The 20609-nt window shown below is 45.8% G+C and overlaps 1 protein-coding gene across 1 annotated transcript in view; it reads right to left on the bottom strand.

Moving 5' to 3' along the window:
- Positions 1 to 20609, bottom strand: part of SLC35A3 (solute carrier family 35 member A3) — a 96388-nt gene that overhangs the window by 61876 nt on the left and 13903 nt on the right. The gene's annotated exons all lie outside the window — the stretch shown is intronic.

Raw genomic sequence — 20609 nt, 5'->3', positions numbered from 1 at the left:
AAAAAGCCTCTAAGAATGCGGAATTTCAGGCTAGAATAGAAAATACACCATATCCAACCCACAGGATGGAAGAATGTACAAGAAATGCAACTTTTCCACTTCTGTTTTACCTGCTAATACGACAGCGGGAACAGCAAGTGTGCAAGTTGGGGCACGGTGTCCACATTGCAAGGATAAAAGGAGAATCATGGACGCAATGGTCAGATTTCTGACTACAGATTTGTGATCAATACATAAAAACTCCGAAAATTATGTATCCTTTAGGCTATGTTCACACATTGCATTTTTACAGCATTTTTTTAGTGTAAATAATTAAAGGGAACCTGTCAGGTCAAAAAAGCCTTCTGACCTACAAGCAGCAGCCTATGTAAGCTGCTAACCCCTTCCTACCCATCCCTGTGTTATATTGTGTAATACGAAAGTAATAAAATACGTTTTACTACTTTCATATGTCCTATGTAAATAGCATAGGTCTCTAGCCCCATGGGCGTCTCATCGCCCTGTGGGGGTCTACATGCTTTTCATCGTTTCACGCCAATGTGAGAGTGATACCATGGATTTACATGAGCGAGGTCACTTCTGCAGCTTCAGAATCTCGCGTGCGCACGCTTACCATTCTCGTCGCCGTCTCATCCTGGCGCTTGCTTCTCGGATTCTGACGCGCACTGCGCACGACCGGAACCGCAGGCATCTTCTGAGCATGCGCAGTGCACGTCAGAAGCCGACACCAAACACCAGGATGAGGTGGCGAGAATGGTAAGCGCGCACGTGCGAGATTCTGAAGTAGCAATGGTCACGTCCCTGATGTAAATCCATGGTATCACGCCAACAGGAGCGTGATACCATAGAAAGCATGTAGACCCCCACAGGGCAATGAGACACCCATAGGGCTAGAGACCCTGTCATATACATAGGACAGATGAAAGTAATAAAACGTTATTTTATTACTTTCATATTACACAATGTAACAACACAGGGATGGGTAGGAAGGGGTTAATAGCTCACACAGGCTCCTGCTTGTAGGTCAGAACGCTTTTTTGACCTGACAGGTTCCCTTTAAAAGCTGCTTTTCATGGTACCAGCTGGAAGATTTCAGAAATATCATGCACACAATTGCTTTTTTTCCTGACTGAATTGGAAAACTGCAGCGTGTCAATTCTTTGAGTGTTTATGCAGCGTTTTTTTCACCACAGAAAACAAGGAGAAAAAACGAAAACAAAATTATGCCCCTTTGTGCGTTTTTGGTGAATGAAACTAAAGGCCGCTTTACACGCTGTGACATCGCTAACGATATATCATCGGGGGTCACGTCGTTAGTGACGCACATCTGGCCTCGTTAGCGACATCACAGCGTGTGACAGCTAGGAGCGACGATCAACGATCGCAAAAATGGCAAGAATCGTTGATCGTTGACACGTCGCTCCAAAACGTAATGTCGTTGGTGTTTCATTCCGCGGGTTATTCGTCGTTCCTGTGGCACCACAGATCACTATGTGTAACACCGCAGGAACGACGATCATCATCCTACTTGCATCCACCGGAAAGGAGAAAGGAAGGAGGTGGGTGGTATGTTCCGGCAGCTTATATCCTCCCCTCCTCTTCTATTGGGCGGCCATTTTGTGACGCCGCTATGACGCCGAACACACCTCCCCCTTGAAGGAGGGATGGTTCGGCGGTCACAGTGACGTTGCTGAACAGGTATGTGCGTGTGTCGCTGCCGTAGCTGTAATGTTGTTTGCTACAGCAGCGATCACCAAATGTCGCACAAATGACGGGGGCGGGTGCTGTCGCTCGCAACATCGCTAGCAATTGCTAGCGATGTCATAGCGTGTAAAGCACCCTAAAGTTTATTAAACATGTGCTGCAGACAAATGACGCATATAATCTGCAGCAAAAAAAGAAGCACAGTAAAACCTGCTTTTTGTAAGCAGCTTCTTTGCTGCCATGAAATCAGGTTTTGCCTGCAAGAAAAATAAAGCAACTAAAAAAATCTACATCTGAATATAGCCTTATGCAGATGAAATCAAACACCTTGACATTTCCCTAAATAAATGAAATAATTTAATTTATATAGCGCTAACATATTTTGCAATTCTTCAGACAATAAAGACATTACAAATTAACTTTCATCACAGGGCCAGCATCACCACCCGGGGCAGATTCCCGAGGACCGCAGTGCTCGGGCTGGCACCTGCATTTTGCTGGCTACTGGCACTTTAAATCTGCACTTGCACTGCGAGTGTGCGCAAGCAGCGTTCACTGCTAAACGCTGTGTGCACATGCATTGAAGGACAGTATTCATCTGTGGGTGGAGTTAGTGTGCGATGTGCTCCCGTCACACACACATGAAGAGGAGTGGCATTGTCAGCATCTAAGTGTGCTTTATGTGCTCCCAGTAATATGCAAGTCCCCCAGTAATGTGTATGGTCCCCAATAACGTGTATGCCCCCCGTAATGGCTATGCCCCCCTAGTAACATGTATGCCCCCGTAATGTCTATGCCACCTCAGTGACACCTATTCCCCCCCAGTGACGCCTATGCCCCCCAGTGACATCTATGCCCCCCAGTGACATCTATGCCCCCCCAGTGACATCTATGCTCCCCCAGTGACATCTATGCCCCCCCAGTGATGCCTATGCCCCCCCAGTGACGTCTATGCCCCCCCAGTGACGTCTATGCCCCCCAGTGACGTCTATGCCCCCCAGTGACGTCTATGCCCCCCCAGTGACGTCTATGCCCCCCCAGTGACGTCTATGCCCCCCCAGTGACGTCTATGCCCCCCCAGTGACGCCTATGCCACAAGTCTTCCCTGTGACTGCCCCTCCTGTGATGTATATACTGTAGCCCCCATGTCTCCTGCGATGTATATACAGCAGTTTCAGTGTGAACTGTGTGGCCTTCTCTGCTAGCAAGTCATTCGGCAGGCTGGCAGACAAGCAAGCAAAATTAAAGGTGCAGCGCCAACTTGGCGGCACCACCACTGCTAGCAGACACAGCCACACAGCACACTGTGCATAGCCATATCTGTTAAAGTGACGTCAGTCACACATCGCACCCTGCACATGTCAGAGAGGAGCTGGACAGCAGACAAGCGAGGGGAGGTGAGTGAGTTTGTTGCTGACTTCCACATATAAAAAATATTTGTCTGTGTGTGCATGTATGATATGTGTATCTACGCATGTCAGTGTATATGACTGTGTACATATAGAACCTACATAAGTATATCCACAAATACTACATTAGTGGCAATAGCAAATACATAACCTAGAGAATCAGGCACTAGAATAAACAAAACAAAGCCGGTATCTCAAAAAGAAAAACACTAGAAAATAAAAAAAAAAAAAAAAACCTTACTATTGCAAATAAGTAAAAAATAGCATAATATTGAGAGAACCACCATAGGGAAAAATAGGGAGGAAAGGGAAAACCCTATACAGCCTAAAAGAGGCACTGTAATCCAAACGAAGATTAAATACAGTGGAACCTCAGTTTACGAGTAACTTGGTGTGCGAGTATTTCGCTACACGAGCAAAGTTTGCTGTAAATTCGTAACTCCATTTACAAGCATGCATTGCTGTACGAGTAAATACTCACTGCACACACTTCCGGTTCTGTACTTTCACCGCGCTCTGACCCGCTCTTGCAGTCCGCACAAACACACACACACACACACACAAATATTATGCTCACCTTACCCTCCGTTCCCTCGCCGGCCTCCTGTTTCTTGTAGTCCGCAGGTACAGTATCCGTATCTGGTAACCATCGCGACGATGCAGGAGCTCCCGCTGTCAGCCGCTTCTCAAAGGCAGCGCACTAACCAATCAGAAGGCAAACGGCTCATGCCTTTGACGTCAGCACGCTGGCCAATCAGAGGCAAGCGACTCCTGAATATGATGTCTGCTGTTGAAGCATTGACTGTGGAAGCTCCTGCATCGGTTAAGATGGTTACTGGATACACATACCTGCGGACTACAAGAACCAGGAGGATGCCAAGGGAACGGAGGTTAACATGAGCATAGTGTGTGTGTGTGTGTGTGTGTGTGTGTGTGTGTAATGGCACAATAGGGGACCAGGATGGGACATTGCACAAGTTGTGGAATGAATTGTCTGAGCTGCAATTATTTCCTATGGGAAATTTTGCTTTGCTAGACGAGGGACTTGGTTTACAAGCACACTCCCAGAACTCATTGTTCTTGTAAACCAAAGGTCACACTAAGTGATCCCACCAGCAACCTGACCTGGCAGGGATCGCTGGAGCGTCGCTACACGGGTTGTTGGTGAGCTGTCACACAGGCAGATCTCACCAGCAACCAGTGACCAGCCCCCAGCGACGCGTGGAAGCGATGCTGCGCTTGGTAACTAAGGTAAATATAGGGTAACCAACCCGATATTTACCTTGGTTACCAGTGCACACCGCTTAGCGCTGGCTCCCTGCACTCCTAGCCAGAGTACACATAGGGTTAATTACCCGATGTGTAGTCTGGCTATGTGTGCAGGGAGCCGGCACTGGCAGCGTGAGAGCGGCGGACGCTGGTAACGAAGGTAAATATCGGGTAACCAAGGAAAGGGCTTCTTGGTTACCCGATGTTTACATTGGTTACCAGCGTCCGCAGAAGCCGGCTCCTGCTGCCTGCACATTTAGTTGTTGCTGTCTCGCTGTCACACACAGCGATGTGCGCTTCACAGCGGGACAGCAACAACTAAAAAATGGTCCAGGACATTCAGCAACAACCAACGACCTCACAGCAGGGGCCAGGTTGTTGCTGGATGTCACACACAACGACATCACTAGCAAGTTGTGCCTCAGCAGCGATGTTGCTAGCGATGTTGCTTAGTGTGACGTGGCCTCAAGGTTCCACTGTACAATCAAACCATGAAGGTGGAATACAATGGACATGGATAATACAATGAGGTGCTGGAGAACAAACATGTGCTAGAGGCCAGAGAACAGCACTCGTAACAACAGTCCTGTACAGCCAGGGGGTAACAGCTGCTAATACACAAGAAGTGTTTAAATACTAGTACCAAAATTGAATGCATCACAATAAAGGTGGCAGGTAGTTAACTTGAGCCATGTCCTAAGGAGTGACTGTGTACATATTTATGTCTGTTTACAAGTAGTTTTGTGAATTCGTCTTCAAATATGTTTATGTACGTATGCCTGTATGTGTACATATTTGTGTGCATGGAGCCCACTGAGACACTTTCGGCCAGGGCCTGGAGCCGCCCCTGGTTCAACATTTACAGGACCAGTGAGGTCCCTGCAATCTATAGGGAAATAGGAGGAACACAATAGGTAGATCGTTCTTGTCAGGTCATCATTATAATAAATAGGAGTTCTCATGTAAAGCTGCTTGAGTCATCAGCCAGTATCTGTCTGGGTGCAGTTACCTGGTGCTATTGGGTGTATGGAGGATGTGAAGATGAATAGGAGGGAGCAGATTCTGAGCAAAATTTAGTTTAGGGAATAGGGAGAAGTTAGATTAGTGAAATAAGGGTATAGGTCTGTCTAAAGAGAAGTGTATTTAAGCACACTTAAAAATGTGGGTGTTAGGTATTCAGGTATTAGTCTGATCGTCTGGGAGAGTGCAATCCAGAAAATGGAGCAGCATGAGAGAAGTCTTAGAGATGCAAGTAGGAGGTTTGGATTCTAGATGATGTTAAGGCCCAATCACACACAACGACTTGCCAGCGATCCCGACAACGATACGTCCTGATAAGGATCGCTTGTAAGTCGCTGGTGAGATGTCACAAAGTCAGGCCTTACCAAAGACACAGTAACGATACAGGTCGCAGTAGCGATCTGTATAACGATCTCGGCAGTCATCGGGACCCTGTCACACAGTGTCAAACACAGCGATGTGTCCTGCCCAGCAGGACATCACCTTTGAAGAAAATGATCCGGACCACTCTGCAACGACTAGCGATCTCACAGCAGGGGCCTGATCGCTGGTAGGTGTCACACATAACGTGATCGCTAATGGGATCGCTACTGCGTCACAGAAACTGTGACTCTGCAACGATCTCGTTGTATGTGACGGGGCCTTTAGTCTTTAGATCAGTTGCAGTTTCGAGAGCTCAGATAGGATAGTAGACAGAGATAAGGAGGTCGATGTATGGTGATGTAAAACTGTGGCGAACATTCAGGATGAGAGAGATAAGCTTGTATTGTATTTTGTAACAAATGGGTAACCAGTGCAATGTCTGCAACAAGGAGGAGACACTGGTGAAACAGCTGGGAAGAAATACAATCCTGGCTGCCAAGTCCAGGATGGAATGAAGAGGAGAAGGTTTATTTAGAGGGAAACTGATCAGTAGTTCAGAATAGAATGAATAAGGCCGGGGCCACACGGGGATTACTGCGATCCTCGCATGACACTCGGCTCACGCTGGCAGCACAGCAGGAGCCGACTGTCATGCGAGTATCACTGCGACTGAGGTCCGATAGGACCACAGCTGCGGGGGGCAGGCCTTCTCTGAGGAGGGGCGGGCCAGTGCTGAGGAGGGGCGGACCGGCACTGCGGAGGGGAGGTAGGGATTTATCTCCCTTTCTCCTCTGTTGCTGGCTATTGCCATTCTCACCCTGCACTCACAGTACACCGGTGTACTGTGAGTGCAGTGCGATTTTTCTCTCGCCCCATAGACTTGAATGGGTGCGAAAGAATAAAGGATTGCATTACAGTTGCAGCATGCTGCGATTGTTTTCTCGGTCCGATTAGGGCTGAGAAAATAATCGCTCATGGGTGCTGGCACATAGGCTAATATTGGTCCGAGTGAAATGCGATGTTTTATCGCATTCCATTCGCTCCAATTTTCATGCCGTGTAGTGACAGTAAGGGTAAGTTCACACAGTGCGTTTTTCGCGGCGTTTTTGCGCGTTTTTCAGGTGCATTTTTGGCCTCAAAACTGCATGACTTTGCTTCCCCAGCAAAGTCTATAAGTTTTCATTTTTGCTGTCCGCACACAATTTTTTTTTTTTTAAGCTGCGTTTTTGAGCTTAAAAAAAAAAATGGACATGTCAATTCTTTCCTGTGTTTTTATGCGTTTTCCCCCCATGCAATGCATTGGAAAAACGCAGAGATCAAAAACGCAGCAAAACGCAGCCAAAAACGCACCAAATCGCGGTAAAAACGTATGCGTTTTTGCTGCTTTTTTTGCCGCGGGTGCGTTTTTAGCGGCCAAAAACGCACAAAAACGCTGCGTCAAAAAAAGCAGGGTGTGCACATAGCCTAAGGCGGGCTTTGCACACTACGACATCGCAGGTGCGATGTCGGTGGGGTCAAATTGAAAGTGACGCACATCTGGCATCGCATGCGACATCGTAGTGTGTAAAGTTTAGATGATATGATTAACGAGCGCAAAATCGTCGTAATCGTATCATCGGTGCAGCGTCGGCGTAATCCATAATTACGCTGACGCGACGGTCCGATGTTCTTCCTCGCTCCTGCGGCAGCACACATCCCTGTGTGTGAAGTCACAGGAGCGAGGAACATCTCCTACCGGCGTCACCGCAGCTTCCGTAGGATATGCGGAAGGAAGGAGGTGGGCAGGATGTTTACATCCTGCTCATCTCCGCCCCTCCGCCGCTATTGGCCGCCTGCCGTGTGACGTCGCTATGACGTCGCATGACCCGCCACCTTAGGAAGGAGGCGGGTCGCCGGCCAGAGCGACGGTCGCAGGGCAGGTGAGTGCATGTGAAGCTGGCGTAGCGATAATTTTCGCTACGCCAACTATCACACGATATCGTACCTGCGACGGGGGCGGGGACTATCGCGTGCGACATCGCAGCATCGGCTTGCGATGTCGCAACGTGCAAAGCCCGCCTAAAAGTTTTTGCAGTTTCAAAGGTGAGAAAAGGTCAGATTCTGGAGATGTTTTTAAGGTGCAGGTAACATGAACAAGTGAATGATTGGATACAAGAAATAAAGGAAAGTTCTGTGTCAAATATGACCCCAAGTCAGCGCAGCGAGCTTGATGCTCGGGAGTTAAAGTTTAACCACACAAGGATATTGCAATATCGGGTATAGGTAGGTTAGTAGAGGGAGGAAACGTTAGAAGTTCAGTTTGGAAGAGATTCAAGAGAAAGCAGCAAAATGACAAAATATAACCTTTATTCTAATCTATAAAAGTTTTATTTAAAATACATCCTGTATACACCAGGCATAGTACTGTGTCAAAAGTCTTTTATGACTATCAGGAAACTGTGATCCACAGTAAATCAGAACAAACAAGCCCAAGGAGCCATTAAATTAAAAAAAAAAAAACACAACACAAAAAAAACCCAAACCAAACAGAAAAAATAAAGTGTGTTATTTCCAATCATCAGGATGGACAGTGGTCAACCAAAGAAGAAAAATAAGCAGAAAAACAGAGCAAAACTAAATCAGAATTTCACAGTCACAGTGGTCAGTATTAAAAGTGAGACTAGTCATCCTTAAGGCTGTGTCCACGTTGCTTTTTCGCTGCTTTTTCAACTGCAGCGTTTTAATGCCAAAATGCATGCGTTCTGCTTTTCAAGCAAAGTCTATGGGAATTTGGGATTTCTTGTGCGCACTATGCTGTTCAAAACGCTACGTTTTTGTTGCAGAAATTTGGGCAAAAACTCTGCTTTTTAAAGAAGCAACATATCTATTGTTTTTGCCATTTGCGTTTTGAACTGCAAGTACCTCGACGCAAAGTACGCACATAGCCTAAAAGCAGAGTTTTTGCCCAAATTTCTGACACAAAAATGCAGCGTTTTGAACAGCATAGTGCGCACAAGAAATCCCAAATTCCCATAGACTTTGCTGGAAAAGCAGAACGCTAGCATTTTCGCATTAAACCGCTGCAGTTGAAAAAGCAGGTAAAAAAGCAAAGTACGCACATAGCCTATGTCAAGGAGTCACTAAGGCTAGTTTCACACTTGCGTTGTGCGGCATCTGTCGCAATGTGTTGTGTGACGGATGAAACGGATGCGTTGCATATAGTGGCACAACTGATGCGACGGATGCTGCAAAACAATGGAGTCCGTTGTACTTTTTTTTCAACAATTACTCAACTGAGCATGCGCAGTTGTGTAAAAACTGATGCATCACAGGAATCCGTCAAATGACGGATTCCAACGGATTCCGCCACCATAGGCTTCCATTATAAAAATGACGGACACCGACGGAATCCTGCACATTGCGTTTTTTTGACGCTCCGGGAAGCGCAGAAAAACGCTACATGCTGCGTTCTTTCCATCCAACGGATGCAACGCAGCGTCGGCCGACGGATGCACGCAGGACCATCAGTCGCAATGCGTCGTCCATACAAGTCTATGGGAAGCAGCGGAATCCGTTAACGGATTCCGCTGTTTTCCAAAACGGCGGATTGCGACTGAAGGAAAAAAACGCAAGTGTGAAACTAGCCTAAGAAACAATAGATAATGATTTAAAGAATAAAGGGAACAGTCTCATCAGGATTGCAGGAGCGAGGTCACATGCCCATCTCCCCAGGAGTGGGACATTAGGCATCTATAGCATTACTGACCCTACAAAACCCTGGAGAAATGTTGATGCTTATTGTTCCCATTAGCTCCTGACCTAACAAGGGCAATCCACAGATAGCTCTTTCTTGTATAATGACTTGTATATAAGGCAAAATTAAAAATAGGAAAAAGAGAAAAATGCCTCCTTCACCCCCTTAAAACGCTGGGCCATCCTTCAACGTATTTCCCTGTCGCCTATGAGTACAGTAGATAACATAGTAGAGAGGGAAATGAAACTACACCCACCGATAGTCACCGGTAAATGTAATTTTAACACTTTACTACTTTATCTGGGCATTTGGTGTGTGTGATGTCATCAGACCCATCCTGTTTAAGTTATGAAGATGGGACTCAAACTCACAAAGCCTATATGGACAATTTAAGAAGTGCCAAAAATAAGAAGGAAGGGGACCCCAATACACCTTGAATGCGGTATAAAGGAGGGCCTAATACACATTCTGTTAAAATTGTTAGGTAGTGGGACTCAGACTCAAAGCCTATGCACTAAGTGCAAGGGTGATCAAAAAAATAGGAGGGACTGCAATACACCCTGGAAGACAAGAAGAGGAGGGCCTCAGAAAACATTTTTTTCCCCCATTTTGAAGGAGTGGGACACCTAAGATTGGGAAAGCCTATGCAATACATGCAAGGGCTACCAAAAATTAGAAGGAGGGACTGCAATATACCCTGGGAGACACGTAGAGGAAGGCCTCGGAAAACATTTTTTTCCCCATTTTGAAGGAGTCGGATGCCTAGACTGGGAAAGCTTATGCACTAAGTGCAACGGCTGCCAAAATTTAGAAGGCGGGACTACAATATACCCTAAAGACAAGTAAAAAAGTGCATCACAAAACATTTTCTCCCATTTTGAAGGAGTGGTACGCCTAATGTGGGAAAGCCTATGCATTAAGTGGATAGGCTGCCAAAAATTAGAAGAAGGGACTGTAATATACCTTGGAAGACACATAAATCAGTGCCTAGGAATTTTTTTTTTCACATTTTGAAGGCCTGGGACACCTAGACTGGGAAAGCCTATGCACTTAGGCGGGCTTTACACGTTGCGACATCGCTACCGATATATAATCGGGGTCACGTCGTTAGTGACGCACAAACAGCGCCGGTAGCGACATCGCAATGTGTAAATCCTAGGTGCGACGCTGAACGAGCGCAAAAGCGTAAAAAATCGCTGATCTGTGTCACGTCGTTCATTTCCATAATGTCGTTACTGCTGCAGATACGATGTTGTTTGTCGTTCCTGCAGCACCACACATCGCTGTGTGTGAAACTGCAGGAACGACAAACATCTCCTTACCTGCGTCCATCGGCAATGCGGAAGGGAGAAGGTGGGCGGGATGTTATGTCCCGCTCATCTCCGCCCCTCCGCTTCTATTGGCCGGCCGCTGTGACCGCCGAACAATCCCTCCTTCAAGGGGGGGGTGCGTTCGGCGTCACCACGACGTCGCCAACCAGGTATGTGCGTGTGAAGCTGCCGTAGCGATAATGTTAGCTACGGCAGCAAGCACCAGATATCGCATGTATGACGGGGGCGGGTGCTATCGCACTCGACATCGCTCTCAATTGCTAGCGATGTCGCAGCGTGTAAAGCCCGCCTAAGTTCAAGAGCTGAAAAACATTTACCACTGGTAGTATACAGCCATATAATTAATATCAACCTAGCACTCTAAAAGACAAAACAGAGTAGAAGAGAAATCAATTTTTCTTTATTATTTTATGGTGGCCCCAGAATGTCGATAACAGAAGCAAACCAAAAAATAGACATGTTTTGGCTTAATTTTAGCCGTTCTGAAGGTCAATCTAAAGCAGGGTCACAGTTTTTACGCGCGTAAAAGCAAAAAAGAATCTTGTGGGTAGAGGTTACTTACGGAATAATATAGGCCAAAGACAGCGAGTGTGATCCTTATATGGGAAAGGGGAATAAGCCACATATTATTCCATAGGCAACTCTACCCACAGGATTCTTTTTTGCTTTTACACACAAAAAAAACTGTGACCCTGGCTTTAGATTGACCTTGAAAAAGGCCGAAACATTGGTCTACTTGGTTTGCTTTTGTTATCAACATTCTGCCGCAACAGGAAAAAAGAGGCAGCGAGGTGGCCAGAGGGAGAAGGCGGTAAGCTACTGCCTTCTCCCTCTGGCCACCTTGCTGCCTTTTCCTGTCTTTTGCGGTGCTGCGGCTCTTTCCCCTTCTGCGCTGCTGTTTTCGCTCTGCATGGCACCTTCCTAGATTTGCTCAGTAATTTCATCATGCACCACCTCGTTTTCCACTTCCGCACTTTGATCCTCCTGACTTAGCAACATCACTTGTTGACAACTATGTCTCGTCATGAGACACTAATTGCTGTTCTCCACCATCTTCTTCTGGCTGCTCAATTTTTGGGCATCACTACACACAATCTCCTCATGTCTCTCTTGAAACACGCAGGGTGAGAGGCCAGAATCAATAGGCTGAAATGTAAAGATCTATTAGGAATGAAATAAGATGGTCCAGCTCAATTGAACAACTTCTTTATTGCTTGAAAAATTCTTATACATGGGACATCAAGTATTTAGAGAGAATACGCTATAATAGCGTATGCATCAATGCATTTCTAGTGTGCATCCACCCTTAAAGGAAACCTGTCATGTCGCTTTTTCATATCAAACCGCACCCAGTGTGTTTTACATGATGTAATGTGCATCACTAACATGATTTAAAAGAACCCTCATGTATTTATCTTAATAAAAGAATTTCTATGCTTAGGTGAATGCAGTTAATACCTTAGGGTTCAGTCATATCAGTCATAGGGGTGGCACTTTTGCTGGGATCATTCACTGTCAGTCAAGTTCAGTCATGATTCTTTATTTGAACTTGGTAACAGCCCCCTAACCCCGCATTGTAATTAATTATACCACAGGTCCTTAAACGTCTCTGCTGAGCTCCGCCTATTACTATCACATGACCGTGACATCACACAGGTCCTGCATAGTACTTCTCTAATGTAGAGCTCTGGAGATCAGCAGAGGAAAAATGGTGATGCAGGATTTGTGTGATGTCACGATCATGTGACTATAGGCCGCTTTACACGATGCGATTTCGCTAGCGAAATCGCTAGTGTGCGCACTCGCTCCCATCGTTTGTGCGTCACGGGCAAATCGCTGCCCGTGGCGCACAAAATCGCACAGACCCGTGACACTACTTATCTGCCTAGCGACGTCGCTGTGACCGGCGAACCGCCTCCTTTCTAAGGGGGAGGTTCGTTCAGCGTCACAGCAACGTCACTAAGCGGCCGCCCAATCAAAGCGGAGGGGCGTAGATGAGCGGCACGAACATCCCGACCACCTCCTTCCTTCCTCATTGCCGGCGGCTGCAGGTGAGTTTCCTCGTTCCTGCGGTGTCACACATAACGATGTGTGCTGCCACAGGAACGGCGAACAACATCGTACCTGCAGAAGCAACGATAATTGGGAATAGGGGAGCATGTCAGCGATTAGCGATTTTGCACGTGTTTGCAACGATTTTCGATCGCACGTAGGTGTCACACGCAACGACATCGCTAACGCATTCGGATGTGCGTCACGAATTCCGTCACCCCAACGACATCGCTTTAGCGATGTCACAGCGTGAAAAGCGGCCTTAAGAGCGGAGCTCAGCTCAGCATTTTTAGAAGTGGTCTATGCAGGACCAGTGTGATGTCACGATCATGTGACCGTAATGGGCGGCGTTTAGACAAGAAGGGTTTGTAAAGAATCGGTGTTGTACATTGCAATGTGGAGTTTAACAAGTTAAAAAAATAATCATGCCTAAACTTGACTGACATTGAATGATCCCAGCAAAAAGCTCCACCCCCAAGACTGAGATGACTGAACCCTAATGTATTAACTGCATTCACCTAAGCATATAAACTCTTATTAAAATACATGGATTTTTTTATTTATTTTTTTTTAACATTGCATCATATAAAACAGATTGGGGGCAGTTTAACCCCTTAACGACCGCTGATACGCTTTTTAATGGCAGTACTAAAGGGTACTTATTCCTTTATGCTGCTTTTTCATGGCGCTCAGGAAAAAAGTATAGCGCCCCCCAGTTTCGGAAAATCTCCGGGATTTCAGCTACCAAGGGTAGCTGAGACACTGGAGATCACAGTCGGCTTTTCCAGTCCCTGGTCATGCGATCGCCATTACAAACCGTACAACCAACAGTGACCACGTAAAAATGAATACAGCACCAGTAAAAAAAAATGATTAATCTCCCATCTGGCATGATCAAACAAGTCTGATCGGAGATGAATGTCCTCCCCCGGTCCCTGGTGTGGCTAAAGTCTCTTCCTCTCAGGTCCCCGCCCTCCTCCCAATGATCTAAAATGGCGGCCTCACGAGTTGTGTGCCTGCGAGCATCCTCCTCTTCTGAGTTCTGTGCAATCACAGAAAGGTCACACCCACACCCCTTACCTCCTGCAGCGCTGATCCCCTGCGACCACTCCTACTGTTCTTCAGAAAAAATGCTGGCCTTATGCGCAGAGAGCGGTTGTCACCCGACTCTCTGCACGCAAACACTGAGCTTACTACAGCTGAGCTCAAACTGCTGTGCTGTGGACAGGGGCAGTGTGACTGCAGTATCATTGTATCATTGCACTCACACTGCTCACATGGAGAGCCTGCAGTTCCAGAAAATGGGGGATACGATCGCTGAGTGTGCCCCCCATATCTTGGAACACTGAATCGTCGTGGGACCTTCAAAATGGATTACAGTGTTCCGGATTTTTTTTGTTCAATATATTGGTTAAACAGGGAATGTGTTGGGGAGCGTTTTTTCAAATAATTTTTTTTTGTCGTTTTTTTTTTTATTACTGACTGGGTCAATGATGTCAGGTATCTGATAGACGCCGTGACATCAAAACCCCAGGACTTGGTGGCAGGTGACATCACAGCTGGTATTAACCCCATATATTACCCTGTTTGCCAACACACTAGGGCAAAGGGATGATCCGGGGCGAAGCACCAGGATGGGCACATCTGACAGATGCGCCACTTCTGGGGCGGCTGTGGCCTGCTATTTTTAGGCTAGGAAGGGCCAAATAACAATGGCCCTTCCCACTCTGAGAATACCAGACCACAGCTGTCTGCTTTACATTGGATGGTAATCCAATTTGGGGGGGGAACCCAACTTTTTTATTATTTACTTATAAATAATTAAAAAACAGCCTTGGATGCCCTCCAAATTGGATTACCAGCCAAGGGGATGCTGTGGTCTACAGGCTGCAGCCTAGCTGGGGAGGACCTCACGTCATTTTTTTTTTTTTCCGCAAAATACAAGGCTAAGCACCCTTTACTGTCACATGAAAGTCACTAAAGGGTGCCAGCTTAGAATATGCATGGGGATGGGACATTATATAAGTGTTTGACATGTATCTATCCATCCATCCTAGCTTTTTAGGCTATCCGCCCACAATCAGGGTTTGCAGCGTTTTGAACGCAGTGTTTTTGCTGTGTCTATAACGCTGTGATGTACAGTACAAGCACAGTGGAAGGACTTTTAGAAATCCCCTATCCACTTTGCTCCTTCTCGTTTCAGCATACACTGACCGGCGGCGTGGCTTTCTGAGCCTCAGCATGTCAATTTATGCTGTGGAGACAGCAGTGTTCTCCACGGGGAGCTAAAGTCCGCAGCAGCCTAAACCTGGATCGCGGGTAAAGGCAGCTGCGTTCTCCCGCGGACAACACTCACATCTCTGCAGGAGGGCCGTCACTGCGTCCTAGATGCAGTGTCGCCGGATTGTGGGCACATAGCCTAAAAGTGAGAAATTTGCTGCTACAGCAACATTTTTGTGAAGCACCTGAGGATTCAAAATGCTCAATATATGACTGAATAAAATCCTTCAGGGGTTTAGTTTCCAAAAGGGTGTCACTTGTGGGGGTTTCTGCTGTATAAGTACCCTAAGGGCCCTGCAAATGTGACATGGTGCCCACAATTTATTTCAATTTTTCCAATATTCAAATGGTGTTCCTTCCATTCCAAGCTCTCCCATTTGTCCAAACAGAGCATTTTGAACACATGTGGGGTATCCTTGAGCGCATAAGAAATTGGATAACAAACTGTGGGGTCCACTTTTAAGTGTTGCCTCTTGAAAAAGTGAGAAATTCGGTGCTAAATTAACATTTTTGTGAAAAAAATGAAAATTTTCAATATGATGGTCTAATATTACCAAATTCTGTGAAGTACCTGTAGGTTCAAAATGCTCAATATACCCCTAGATAAAATCCTTGAGAGAGCTAGTTTCCAAAATGGGGTCACTTGTGGGAGGTTTCTGCTATTTAGGGGCCCGGCAAATGCAACATGGTGCCCGCAATCTATTTCAGGAAATTTCTGTTCCAAAATTCAAATATTGCTCCATCTCTTCCGAGCCCTCCAATTTGTCCAAATAGAGGTTTCTGAGCACATGTGGGGTATCAGCGCGCTCAGAAGAAACTGGGAAACAAATTTTGGGGTCCATTTTGTTGTGTTATTTCTTCTACAAGTGAATAAATTGGGGCTAGAGCAACATTTTTAAGTAAAATATTTTTTTCTTCATTCCACATTGCTTTAGTTCCTGTGAAGCACCTGAAGGGTTAATAAACTTTTTGGATGTAATTTTGAGCACTCTGAAGGGGTGCAGCTTTTAGAATTCTGTCACTTTTGGGTATTTTCTGACACCTCGGCCTCTCAAAGTCACTTCAAATATGATGTGGTCCCTAATAGAATTGCTTTGTAAATTTTGTTGAAAAAAAAATGAGAAATTGCTGGTGAACTTTGAACCCTTCTAACTTCCTAACCCCAAAAAATTTTGTTTAAAAAATTACGCTGATGGAAAGTAGACATGTGGGAAATGTAATTAATTAACTATTTTGTGTGACATAACTCTCTGGTTTAAGGGCATAGAAATAATAAGTTTGAAAATTGCAAAATTTCATTTCGGCTGGACCATCTTGTCACACCTAGAGTTAACCAGGCCATGGCGGAGCCTATATCCGAGCTCTAAACAAAAGGTGGGTAACAGTAATGGTGAGCTGGATTTTACTATATATCTACTGGAGTGTCGGATCACTTGTCTCCTGAGACACGCCATGGTGGGAGGAAGAAGTATCAGAGTAAGGATTATATGGTCCATACTCTTGGCTAGTGAGACTGGAGTGTGTGGAAGACCGGGTGGTGCTGGTAAACAGACTGGAAGCATTATCTACCATCCAGCCAACTGTTTGCACTGTTCTGTCTTCAAGAGTGGTGTCCTGCGCCCCCCTTCAAAGTGGAACAGGAAGATAGGTCTCGTGGATGCGCATGTTGGTTGTACTCCCACAGCAGGCACAGTTTGACCTCGCCTAAGGCCTTTGCCTCTGCATGCACCATCAACTTTACGTCCATTTCCCCGTCCCTTACCGCACACCTTGCGCATATAAAAATTAGGTAGATACTATATATGCTTGCAAACATTCCAGTATTAAGAGGGAAAATAAAATATGTAGCCCTGAAAAGGACTTTTGGTTTTAGGTCGCAGCAGTATAAGTAAAGAAGGACTTTTTTTTGCAGTGACCCCTGCCTATATGACTGCTCTAATCCCAAACTATCCCTCCTCGAGCAGCTATCCCTACAGTGAATGCAGGTAACAGTTGTTTTACAATAAGAAACGGCAGTACAGTATTTAGCCCTGAAAACGACTTTTCATTTTAGTTTTCAGCAGTAGTATAAGGATAGAAGGACTGTTTTGCAATAAACCCTGACATTATGCATGCTCATATCCCAAGCTATCCCTCCTCCCTCAACTATCCCTACAGTGCATGTAGGTAATAGTGGCTTTATTACAAGAAAAGACAGTAATTAGCCCTGAAGAGGACTTTTGGCTTTAGGTTTCAGCAGCAGTATAGGTATAAATGGCCTGTTTTGCAATAAACCCTGCCTATATGCCTTGTCTACTCTAAGCTCTCTCTGCTAGATCAACTCTTGCTGAACTGAAATGTGCCGAGCATCATGCCCCTGGCTCTTATATAAGACCCGATGATGCAATGCGGCCAGCCAATCACAGTAATGCCAATAGCCAAAAAGGCTACGGCATTATTGTGTATGGCAGACAATGCCGCCTTGCTGATTGACTGTGAAATAGATGCAAAACATGTGTGGCAGGGACTTGAGCATGGCGCCCAAACACCAGCGATACTTAACTGAGTAATGAGCGTGCCCGAGCACCTCAATGCTCGATAGAGTATCGACCAGTGGCAAGCACGCTTGCGCATCACTACCTAACAAGTATTTTCATGCAGGGAATATTGTTTTAGTCAAACTAGTTAAGTCACAAGACTCAGTAGGTTTTGTTTTATACATTCATACCAAGGTGACTTGTCAAGACAATTATTTGCTGGTGTGTGTGTCTGAACACGACACTTCCACACAGCAAATATGGCAGCGACAGGACATAGGAGAATGAGATTTGTACTGTTGCCGCATCAATTGTGAATTGGGTGCCATTTTACTAAAGACCGGCCCTATGCACTGGGGTTACAATTTCCCGCTTTCATTAATTACAAGGATACAAGTGTAGCCATGAAACCACCAAGACTGCAGCGCTCAGATCACAGTAACTGTTGGTGAGCACTCACCAGGGCTGCAGCCAACGGGGGGCTTCAGCCAGCTGTGAACACACGTCATTGCCTGACTTCACCGCCACAACCCTAGTGAGCATTCAACAGTATTTTCAATGATCTGAGCGGTGCAGCCAAAATGATATGACAGATCTGCTCAGATCTCTGTAAAGACTGGTGAGCAGTGCCAACTAAATTGCCCCCATCCTTAATGGATCCTCGTTATAAAAGTAGAAGATCCCAGTATCCTGAATCCACCTTTTGCAAGAAAAGATACAACTAACAAAAGTATTTATAAAAAAATAAACATATGTGACATCCAAAAAAGTCTGGTGTACCAAAATTTGATGAAGATGGCCGAAAGAGGAGGCGCCGGCACTGGACAACGGAGAAGCCCATATGGCCCAATTCCACTGCAGCACGACCATTAGGTAAGTATTAGAAAGTGTTTTTTATGTTCTACACAGTGGCCTGGGCTCTTATATACAGAATGTTAGAATGCTGTATATATATGAGCCCACTAGTGGTGGCCGCAAGTTATATGCCGAAAAAACGGTGACGGGTTCCCTTTAATACAGGAAATCCTACAAAATGAAAATGTAACTGTCAGAATTGTGTTTTTTCGGTCACTTCACTTCCACACACAAACAAAATGACAGAAAAAAATAAAAACGATACGAGCCTCAGAAAATGGTGAGACAAACTTTTTTTTTTTTTTTTTAAACAAACTTCTGAATTGCAAGTTTAGTTTCACCATCATCCTACTGACTAGGAGAATCATATGACCAGGTCATTTGTTTCCATACAATGAACCGTAAAAAAAACAATAGAGGAATTGTGTTTGTTCACTGCTTATTTAGATTGCATTGCTAGGAGGGGTGGGTCATTTCAATTCTTGTCTCTGTTACCAGAAAAGCCAGAGTCGGCGCTGCCAGCATTTCACGAAGACACTGTCCACATCTCAGTATCACATTGCAGTCACCAAAAAAATTACTGCTGCACTGTGATCCTAAATGTCATCCTCCGTCATCGCTTAGTAAACACCAAAAAGAGGAGAGGAGGAGTGAAGTCAGACACATGAGCACATCCAGCCCGCAATTACTGCAGTTGTAATGTGATCAAGCAATATACAGCACTAGGTTATCTTGCCAAATGTCAGCAGCTACTCCCCCTAGTGTTTTAAAATGGAAAATATCAATACTTATAAATTCATTTTTTCATATTTTCTACCATTAATTTAGTTGTTTTGTTTACTAAAACATTAATACTTTTTCAATTGTTATTTTAGAAAATATCCCCTCTAAGGCTACTTTCACACATACGGTTTTTGCTCTGCGGCCCAGTACGGCGCTCTGCAGAATAGACTTACATGCATAGACTTACATAAGTGCCGAATTGTGTCGCATGGGCTTGCGTTCGGTCCGGTTTTTGCCGCATGCGGCAGATTGAGCCGATGCCGCGGCCGGATGGAACGTTGCCTGCAATGTTTTTTGCTCCGGCAAAAAAAACGCATCGCAGCGCATCCGGCCGCTGCGGCGCATTTTTCAATGCATGCCTATGGACGCCAGATGTGGCGCGATGCAGAAAAAACGCATCCGGCCGCCGCATGCGGTTTCTTCCACTGCGCATGCTCAGTAGCGTGCCGCAACTGGAAAAAAACGGACGGGCCGCATGTAAAACTTATGCAATGGATGCGGTGTTCTCGCCGCATCCGTTGCATAGGTTTCACAGCCGGATTAAGTCGCACTGCTCAAACCGGATGTGTGAAAGTAGCCTAAAGCCTGCTTTACACGTTGCAATTACCGTAGTTGTACAATCGCATTTGCGATGTGACACGCCCAGGTTGCATACGGGATCTTATGAGATCACACGTAGGTCGTTCATTTGCTGTCACACGAGCGTTAGTAGTCTATGTTAAATTGATCAATTTTGTGTGCGATCCTTTAGATCATGTGATCTGTGACGTATGCATTGGGCACCTTTTTTTTTTTTTTTTTAATTTATTGACTTGCCAAGCGTGTGTAATGTGTAGGGATGCGTTTTTACTATGTCATCTGCCATTCAGCTCTGCTACATGGCCGCTAACAGCAGACACAGACAGCCATGTAGCAGAGCTGAATGGCAGATGACAGCAGACACAGACAGAGCCGCACTGTCAGAATGAACTCGGGTGAACTTCACACGACTTCATGGTCATGCTGCGGCTCTGTCTGTGTCGCGCCCTGATTAGCGGTCACCCGTGAAGGACTCACCGGTGACCGCTAATCTCCTAAGTGACTGAAGTTAGCAGCCCTCTCTCATACTCACCAATCCCCGGCGCTGCACGGCATTCACACTGCTCCGGCGGCTTTTACTGTTTTGAAAAAGCCGGCCGCCCATTAAACAATCTCGTATTCCCTGCTTTCCCCACCCACCGGCGCCTATGATTGGTTACAGTGAGACACGCCCCCACGCTGAGTGACAGGTGTCACACTGCACCCAATCACAGCA

This window comes from Anomaloglossus baeobatrachus, chromosome 8 (genome assembly GCF_048569485.1).
Source record: "Anomaloglossus baeobatrachus isolate aAnoBae1 chromosome 8, aAnoBae1.hap1, whole genome shotgun sequence".
Lineage (NCBI taxonomy): Eukaryota > Metazoa > Chordata > Amphibia > Anura > Aromobatidae > Anomaloglossus > Anomaloglossus baeobatrachus.
The sequence above is the reverse complement of the archived record's forward strand: the minus strand, read 5'-3'. Positions and strand labels throughout refer to the sequence as shown.